Source organism: Mercenaria mercenaria, chromosome 14 (genome assembly GCF_021730395.1).
Source record: "Mercenaria mercenaria strain notata chromosome 14, MADL_Memer_1, whole genome shotgun sequence".
Classification (NCBI taxonomy): Eukaryota; Metazoa; Mollusca; class Bivalvia; order Venerida; family Veneridae; genus Mercenaria; species Mercenaria mercenaria.
In genome coordinates, this window is record NC_069374.1 from 51,057,326 (window position 1) to 51,068,018 (window position 10,693).

Below are 10,693 nucleotides of genomic sequence, written 5' to 3' on the forward strand. Positions count from 1 at the left end.
TTCATAATCAATATTGCACCCCCTCAGCAGAAAAAATACTGTATTACATACGAGCAAATCATTTCTTTTTAACAGGAGCTAAACAGACCAAAAACGTTTACCAATAACCGGGCAATATGAATTAGGATAGTTTTACACAGAATTATGAAACGTAAGTACCTTCACATGGATTATTTTTTAAACATTTTATTCATGTTATATTTTGCAAGCAATACAAACGACGATAGTAACAAGAGTGTTCTTACCTAGAAGTAGATTTACTTTCGAAATAATACAGAATTTGTTTATGATGTATAAAACAGATAAATAATAAAGTTTTTTTTTTTATCTTGTAAACTTTTATCAGTTGACGTTATATCCCCAACTGTATGAGTCTTTCATTTTTATGTCTTGTCTTATATACTGTTCGAATCAATACAACTTAAACTTAATTATTTAATTGGAGTTTTATTATACGTTTTTGAAGTACATGTACGGGTTTAATGTTGGTAATCTTTCAATACCTCTTCAGTGGTCATATAGGTTTTGCCTGTGTGCTTTAGATATGTATTATTTTGAATTAAACAATGTTATTTAAACTGCTCGCAAACAGCTAAGAAAAAGATACGCTTACATGAGGAAGATTATTTGCTTTCTATTGTATTGTCAATCATTTCAAACTGTAACCTTATTTTAGTAATTCTACTTGTAAATCTACGTGATCTAATTTTCACTGGTTTTGCAAATGTACTAATAACAGTTCTTGCACATGTATGTATAAAATGTAAATATATGAACCTTTAACCTTGAGTTCCCTGCGGCAAGTGATTCTGCCATTGCGACCCTGTCGGGTTAATTATGGTCTGCACTGTTCGCTATTCAGTCAGTAAATTTTAGATATATAGCAGGGTAGAAGTAGTATGTAGTCTTTCATAACCATTTGCTTTATTTCAACTGAATTCAGGATAAAGAGTGCCACTCAGTATCCAAGAAAGTATTGATTTCTTACAAACACATCTGTTTTTTAATTTCATGCGATGATCATTTCGTACAGAGAAAAACATATCACGTTTTTAGTATAACTGAACTCTGTGTGGTAACAAATACAACTCTTAACAAGTCCTTTTTACATTAAAACACGCGACAGCTCATGTTGTTAAATGAATGTTATGGAACCTAATGTAAACATATCCAAGGTTACAACTTCAAATCTGAGATAATGTTTTATCACAAATACATTACCCTTCGCATAACCATCCTGTTTGTAAGTTGTGTAAGTACAATGAAGGAAACGGCAGTGAGAAATAAACAAGTACTTTGTCACGTAGGCATTGTGATACATCATACATGACAGATGTGGAACTAAATCGTTGCCGGAATGATTATTTTCCCATATACAGTTCATCCGTACCTGTTTTAAGAGACTACTATTTGAAAACAGTTTACATTCCGTATGCACTGCAGTATAATTTTTTTGCAGTACATTTGCAAGTTAAGTTAAATACATTTAGAGTAAAATATACTCTTATTGCATCTGTTAAAAACGATTTGTCACTGAGAGTCTCTAAAAGTTAACATGTTTTATATCAGTTCAATATTCTTGGACCAATGATGTTAAAGGTAACTTGACCTTCACCTTGAATCTGTTTACTTGATAACACTGAGATGGCAGATATTTTATTTTTTTTTCTGTGAGAAGTTATTAATGTCATCACTCAGATGCCTATTATTTTTCCCCATAAACGTATATTATGTTTTAATAAATATGTCCTCTCATTTGCTAGCACTATCTTTAAAGGGCCGTTTTTATTTAGAAATTGACTTTCATGTTGCTATGAGAGTATTTTGCAAGACATGTATTCCTGTATTTCATACCTATATGAGGGCATAACGAATTGCTGTATTTAATGTGACATGGTTGTACATATTGTAACAGATTGTTAACATCAAATGATGTACTATAAATAAAAGAAAATTTGCGTTGTAATTGTCGAATACAAAAAAAAATAATAGTGCCTGTTTTCTTTCTTTCAGTTCGATAAAGACCGTCTTCGAGCTTCCACATCAATAATATCAGTTATATTCTTTTTTAAATAAAAAAATGGTCCGATTTAAGGCGCTTATAATTTTTTTCTTAATATTTCAAATTATGGGTAGTTGGACTGCAGAGTATTACCGGATTGTTTTACTTATTTTGGAGATATTATTTATAATTCCATTACTATTGTACATTATTTATCACTTGTGCAACAATGTCTCATTGTATACTAGTATGCATAATGTTTAAACTAAAATAAAGTTAACTCACTCTGTGATGAAAATAGAAGGTAAAATAGTTAGAGTGCTTAGAGGTAAAAATTGGCCGAATCGTTCAGATAATTCTACAAGCAAACCGCTTTGCATGATTAAAGTTTGACATATTGCCTTTTATATTTGATCGAGACTCCAACCCCAAAATCAATATGGCGGCCAAAATTCAAGATGGCCGCCACATGGCTACCAAACTTTATGACAGTTGCACAAATTTTGTAAAAAGTGTGTTAGAATATGGTAAGTAAGGTTATTTCTTGTTTCTTTATTGATTTGTATTGCAGACGTGTTCGACTATGTACCCAAATAAGGTTTCTGCCGGAAATATCAATTTTTGTATTAAATATGCGCATTTATAATTGTAAAATGGGTGGAAAATTGTCATTGTTTTTATCAACAAATTGAATCTAATTTTTCCAGAAGATTAAGCAACCAAGTATTACCAAAATGGTTTTATAGTCTAATTGATTTATGTTTGATTGGTTTTACCAGTAATACAAACATTTTTGGCATTATTATGGAATAAAGGCGAGTCTAGGTGGGTGGGGTAAATTGACCCTCTGTAAATTCATTCAACATGTACATTACTTCTATATCATTTTAAACATAAAACGAATGAATTGTTGATTATGTGAACTGCATTATATGACAATATTTCTTAAACGCATCATTTAAGAAAAAATCAAGATGTAGCATACTTTACTCAAGTTACGTTACCTTTTCATTAAACTTGTTTTATTATTTCAAACTATTTGAAAGATTATAAATTTAGGCAGATTTTAAATATAAATCACTATGAATTTTGCTGCAAAACATGAACAAAACTTTTTAATAGCATAATTATATTTCTTTGTTATTGGTTTAGTTTGAGGAAAGACTATATGCAACTTATTTTACATATTTTACATTACCATTTCACTTCACTTTTTCTACTGTATCATTATATTTGTAAGATATTTCAAAAATAAGTTACTGTGCATTTAGTTGAAATTAATGCTGTAGGTATGAAATATACAAACGTACTTGTCAAGTATTGCTGTTTTTCTTATCTAACAACAATTTTAAATACGTTACCTTTATATGTGGTTTTATTTTGAAAACATATGTAAAATATGTAAAACATAGGAAAAATACTGATTTACTGATATCAATTTATTGAGGAATGACAAGTCAATGCAAACGTTTCTAGCAGTCATATAATTATGTACAAGGGGTAATCCAAAATTGCATGGCCTTTTTCATAAAATTTTATTTAGAAATATGCAACACTGAAAATTGTAAAATATATACTTTCACTTTTTATCTATTGTCTGCAAATTAAGTTTTCTTGTAAGAGTAACAAGTAAAAGATGAGTTGGGGCAATCAAAAACTGGTGTAGTTCCACTGGAATTCAAACGCACAAATACATAATTTAAGTATCTCCTTAGGCACATTTGTGTACCTAAGTTAAGTTCACTGACTTGTTATGTCAATATGTGATACATATTTCTACATTATGCACTTGTCTTCTGTGACAGAAATTGTAAAGATACATAATTTTGTACAAAACCTATCAAAACTTTAAAAAATAAGATGTCAAAAACTCTTCGAAAACACATATATATTTACATGACAGAAATTAAAATAGCACTAAGACACTTTTTCCTGTGTTTCTAAACCTTACCTATTTCTGATTTCAATAGCGCTGTCAATATTTGGTACAAACGCTTTAAATTTTGTAAATAATTGAAATAAATTTTAGAAGAGAGATTTTTGTATGTTTTGTTTTTGTTTTGGAGTTATGACGAAAGTCTACGTAATTCTTTTTCAAAATATTTGTCAAACACACATCACTAGCTATCATTAGTCAAGTCATGATATCAGAAATGTATGTAGTCATTCATGCATTTAATAAAACATATCATGTAAAGAATCATATAATTATGTCATAATCCAAATTGGAAGAACAGAAAAATATGTATGTTAATTATTTATTCTAATCGTCCAGAACACAAAGTTATGACTATTGACAATTTCAAGGGATTCCAAGAAATCTTACCAAACCCTTTAGCATAATGATACGTACTGTGCTTCAAGATCAATGTCATAGGTGAGAATACTAACTCTAATAACCGTATTACATTGGCAAAAGCACTTTTCAAAGCTTACTACTGAATATCTTTTTAGGTTAAACTGTCATCAAATTCCATCAAGCTTTCAAGAAGTAACAGAAATCATAATGTCAGAAATATACATTTGCTTCATAAAATATAATACAGAAGATAAATACATTATTTTGAAAACATCTAATAAAGTCTAAAAGAGTAACCGAGGCCCGGATCCAGGGCCAGGCCGAGAGAGGCCGTGACGCACGCTACCCCCGAGTATCTAACAAGTTACCTATAATATTCATCAAAGTTGCACCCGACTATTTTGGCAAAGAAGTAATATTTTTCACAATTTAGACCCAAAATATGATTCAGAGACCATCATTTAATACCAATATTTCAACACTTTCCATGGGGAGAGCCTATTTACCCCCTTAAAGTGATGGGAACACCCCAACAGTACCGCAAAGTTTAGACCACAAAATGCATCAGAGGCCGCCATTTCATACCTGTATTTCAAATATTTCCATGGGGAGCTCCCTGAACCGGATAAAATGAGGAGGCTACTCCCTCCTGTGTACTAGTATATCAAACTTTAGACCAGAAAATGCACAAGAGGCCACAACTTCATACCTGTATAACAAAATCATTGGGGAAGATCCCTCTGACTCCCCCTCTTTCTACAAGGGATGAGGGCCCAAATTACATGCCTAAACCATCTCGGCGCTATGCACCTCTGCCCGCCCTCCTCCTCCACACACACACCACATAGTGTAGACCGCAATATTTTTGCATTCGTGACATGGCACTTTAACACTGTTGTTTTGATAGTTGATAAAACCAAGCTAAAAGAGAAAGGGTAGATCAAAGGACCAGAAAATATAACATTGCATGAGAATGCATTTAATACTGACATAAAATGATAATGGTTTTGTATAAGAAATTTGGTCAACATATCAACATGCCTTTTCTTTGTAAATAAGCCTTGATATTCATTTTAGTGAATGAATATTATGTTTACATTGAGTTTAATATTGTCGTTATATAGAGAAATGGAAAACAGTGGAACAATATTATATTTACATGTAAAATTGGGAGAATATATAAATGGTCATTTTCAATGAATTTCTTGAATTTAAAGGGTTATTGCCAATATCTTGTTGATTTGCATTGTGATGCATATTTTGTAATGTAGGAATTCATAATATGTCACATTAACTAAAAAGCCACAATGCAACCTGCTTGGTTCTTTGTGTGAACGGAAATTTATCTTTCCGTCACTTTTCCGTCATTTGAGCACCCCTTTCACTTTTTATGACAATAGATTATCAAAATATACCCATTTAATAAGATAGTTTTCACAGTAAAATTTAATAATGATACCATCTCGCCAATGCAAATGGGCATAAAATATAAACGAATCCAATGGATGTTCAATAAGTAAAACATCTGACGGAGAATCTTGGCAGCCATTTTGAATTTGGAAAAATGTCAGTCAAGCTACATCTAGTGTTTAAGTGAAATAAGGGCTCTACATTATGTTTATGAACTTTATTCAATAAGATTTTTAACGAAAGATGAAATGTGGGCAAAATATTTTAGATATTTTGAAAATCTATTTTTTTGGCCAAATCATGTCGGTCATCTTGAATTGTGTCGGCCATTTTGAATATAGGCTTTCAAAATCTTAAATTTTCGAAAATAAGATAAGTATTTCATTATCAAAACCTATTCTGTTTACTTCCAACATAAGATATTACTTAATAATCATTTTAATCAAGTCTAAGAAAATTGGCGGCCGTCTTGGCGGCCATTTTGAATTTTAGACGCCATGTTGATTTTGACGCTGGGGTCTCGATCAAAAATTTAGCGTATGGTTTCTAACAATTAACATGCTAAGTGATTTGCCTGTAGAATTATCTGAACGATTTTTGTATTATCACCCTAACTATCCAGGACATACTGCAGACTAATATACAGACATGCCAATTGTGGAGATAGAACAATATGTGACGGGACAAGTTTTAGCGGACCTTAGTATCTTTATGTCAAGGACAGCATGGATTGCTCTGTATGAGACAATGTCATCGATCTTCTTATATTAAAAGAGGTACTTAGCACTTTCTTGAGAGCAATGTCAAAACAGTTCAATTACATTGTTCATCAGTTTTTGCCAAGTTCAAATAGTTTAAACAGCCATCGACTAGTCAAAGGTATTGACTGAAGAAGGATATTTAAAATTATCGTTCCAAAGAACTATAAATGTCAGGAAAACAAAGCGATAACAATGTAAGATTATTTTAAAGCGTCAATTTGAAAACAAAAGCAGATACAATGACTTAACTCTTTGATAAAGCTTGTAGTTATTTAAGGAAATGTTGAAATTTAAAACGTAAAATGCATTTCAATAAAAGTTTTTATTTAACAATCACATGTCATCAAATGCTTACGTAAGGTATGTGTTCATTATTCATTAAGATATTTTATATGATTGTGGCACAGAATCCATTATTATATTCCATTTATTTGTTTGTTATAAGCAGGTCATAATAGTAAAGGAACAATAACGAAGCAGCCGTCAACAAGTACATTGTAATAATTCGTCAACATCACGCAAACAGAGTATTCTAACACTTTTAAGATTTTCTTTTGATATGTAAACAAAGGATTTTACCGTGTTTTGTCTTGTCGATTAAAACACGTTTCGCTTAATGACCTACTTGTGGCTATTACGGTTTACTCCCACCGTATTTTATTCAAGATTAATATCCCTTCCTTGTGTTATTCGAACTTGTTAGATTGGAAATAAATTTTAGTTTTCCGTGCTTTCATGGCAAATAAAACACGTTTTCGTTCAGATGAGTTTAGTTACGAATTCGAAATAAAATATATAAAACACACACTTATTACATTTTTCGGTATATAAAGGAGTTTTATGTGAACAAATGTATGTGTCACAATGTTGGAAAAACGTGCTTAGGTCCAGGACCCGAACCCTGGGCCCTTTGTATACAAGGTGGCCCTCGTTTGCAGGGCGACCTCTGTACCTCCTCAGATAATAATTGCCTACCTGACACATATTTTCCCCTTTAAGTAATAAATTCTTATAGCGCGATATACTCCCCTCGCTTTGTTGAAATTCGGCTTTGTATTTCTGATAGGACAAAAAGAAGATGGACATAATCCCGAGTACAAGTAGTCACGGTTAGGTGTAAAATGTAACAGGATGCAGTCCGAAGCTCACACCTGGGACCCCTTGATTACAGGACAAGTGCTCTACCGACTAGACTAACCGGCTCCCTGACACATATTCAACTCTGTTTAGTAACTATGTCCTATACCATCACATATTGTGGTACAGTATTAAGGCAATGCTTGTTGCCGTTGTGGGAAATCACACTCGTTTATTGTTCTCTGCAAGACAAAAGGGTTATCTCGATTTCTTTTACTATTAATAAATGAAATTGTCTGGACATGAAAGGTAGACAATTAAATCATTTTGGAATCGTTACCTAAATGTTTTCATTTCCAAGTTCTAAATATTTATTGCATCACGTGTATATAATTATGTTGTGTATATGCACTACACACGGTGATTATGTGACACACAATATTCTCAGAAAACCACTGTTTAGTAAACACATTCTTCTGAAAAAGTCTTTAAACAATTTAAACGAGGTCTTAATTCTTAGGTTAACGGCATGCAATTATTAAGACTGTCAGAGTAAAAATGTTATCGAATACGGACAACTGTTTCTTGTAAAATTTTCTTTTATTTGACATTTGTAATGATTTATAAGTGAGGATATAATTGCTGTTTCAGACACATGCATAAAAGTTGATAATGAGTTATCTTTATAACATCTTTATCGATGTCTGTAGAACTAAAACTAGCCATTGTACGTGACAAAATAATATTTTCTAAAGGACTGCTTTGTAACCTGCGCTAATCAGGATTCAGGGAAACTATGTGAAGCCAGCGTTCATGAATGCAGGGAGCTCATACACACAAAGCAATTCTTTACTGAGAAAAATCAAGAAAAAAGCTGAAGATGTGCGCGTCAAATTTAGGATTCTCTTTGGCTCATGTTAAAGAAATGTCCGATAAACATTATATTAAAAGTCTTCTTTTAGTTTTTGAAGAGGTATGTCCGAATGTTAATATTGCCCGCGACTAACGTACGTTCTTAACTTCTTATTCTACCAGACCGCCAACGAGAATGTCGGCAAACATTTGTCTGGCCTGTATTTCTATACCAATATTTTACGGACTTTAATGACAAGTTGACCCATTTACCCAATGATCAGACAAAACAAATGCAGAAACACTTGTACATTATATACCCATCTGAGATTTGCCTTCTATAAATCTAGAAGGCATTATCTTTCATAACCATAATCTAACCGTTTGTATGCATTTTAAACAATGTTAATATTACCAAGTCGCTCAGTGCTCTGTTTTGTAATGTAATTTATTAGCTTGTTTTCTATAGGACGAACATCACGTTTACTGACAAAAATAAAACACAGATAAAAAGTGATTTGTTATATCGTTTTGTGTACTTTTCAAGTATTACGAGAAAACCTTTTCTGTTGCGTTTACTTAACAACAGTTTTGAAGTATTTGGATGATTGCAAATGATGTTTGATTGTCGTTGTTAAGGTCAAGCATAGAAAGTTCTGCGTCGCGCCTTTCAGTCGTTTAACTGACCTGACATAGATATTCATGCAAACGTCAATAAAATATGAAGTATGTATTATGAACAAAATGTTGGGTTATGTTTAAGAAATAAAACCTAGCAATGTTGTTTTCAATGTAACAGTTATACTTTGAACAAATGCTAATTGTTAAAACTCGACATTGACGTCATGATCATTGAAGGCACACTAAAAAGTCAGCGAAACATGAATTATTTCTTGCTGTAATATTACAAACCTAAAGACTATGTTCTGTACACGTCAACAATACAACAGTCTCAAAGTACAAAGATTCAACCAATAAATCTAAGTGAAACAAATGCTACCAATGATCAGCTAAAAATAATTGATATACCATGATTCGGCGTTTACGTTTAAAAAAGTAATCAAATAAACACACGCCAAAAAAAAAATAAAAGAAAATAACAAACACACAAACAAATAATTCATTGATGGGTATATGTATCGGCGAAATCAATCGAATAGCTTGAATAAATAGATATTACAGTTTTAGTTATACAAATGGTCTGCAGGCAAATCTTGCATGTTGTATGCATATCGACACTGATCAGACAAATAGAGAAACGTTTATATACTCGTACCAATCTGGAATTTCTCTTATGTTCTGTACTGAGGAAACAAATCAGCCTATACCTATGGGAAATTAAACATATCTTTTATTTTGTACTAGAAAGAATGATACTTTCGTTTATTTTCCATTTATACTTGATGAATTAATTTGTGTGTCATAACAAGAATGTACACGATTTGTTATATACATTTAGCTTTCGATTTCCTCTTTATATATATTAATTACATATTTATAGATAAAATGCTTGGCAGATACATTGTATATGCATGCGTCCTTTCCGGAATTCTATCTACAAACTTATAACGCTACTCTTAAATATCATTGTTTATATACAGCATATGGGGAGTCCCTATATCTAAAGTATACATGTACTTTTTATTACAAACTTTCTGTTAATATATTACGCAGGAAATGAAGGTGACATTTACCTAATATACAATGTTTCTTCTTATTGACATCTTTTCCACAAACATTTACTAGATCCTTGCGCTAAACCGTGTTTACTCAAGAGCGACATGGAAAATTTTAAGTTAACACCATTTGCTAAATTTTATCATATCCTTGTTATAATTCTATTTTACTAGTAGTACAGGCAGAGTATCGTAGTCATACACCTATCAGTCAAATTGTTTTCTTTGACTTTTTCATTTTTTTTTTATACATGGCTTTTAGACTTATGTGTAGGCTATACAGATAATTCTCGTTCCATCAGTAGCTCTTATCGTCAGTTTTGATTCAAATATTAGTCTTGGTTTCAAACACAAGTTAGCTGTTTTGATCTTACAGGAATGACTCTTTGGTGGTCAAAATCCTTCACGCACTGCAGATAGCTTAATCACCTGTTACAATATGGAGTAGCTATGTCCTGTGCGTTGATAAATTCAATACAGAAATGTTGCAATCTCATGGGAATTTACTAATTTATATATCACTGACCAACAGCCAATTTAAGACTTTCCTTGAATCCATCTGTAGCAAATAAGCATTGTTTTCATTCTTAAATTGTAGAAGTGCTTTTTTTACACT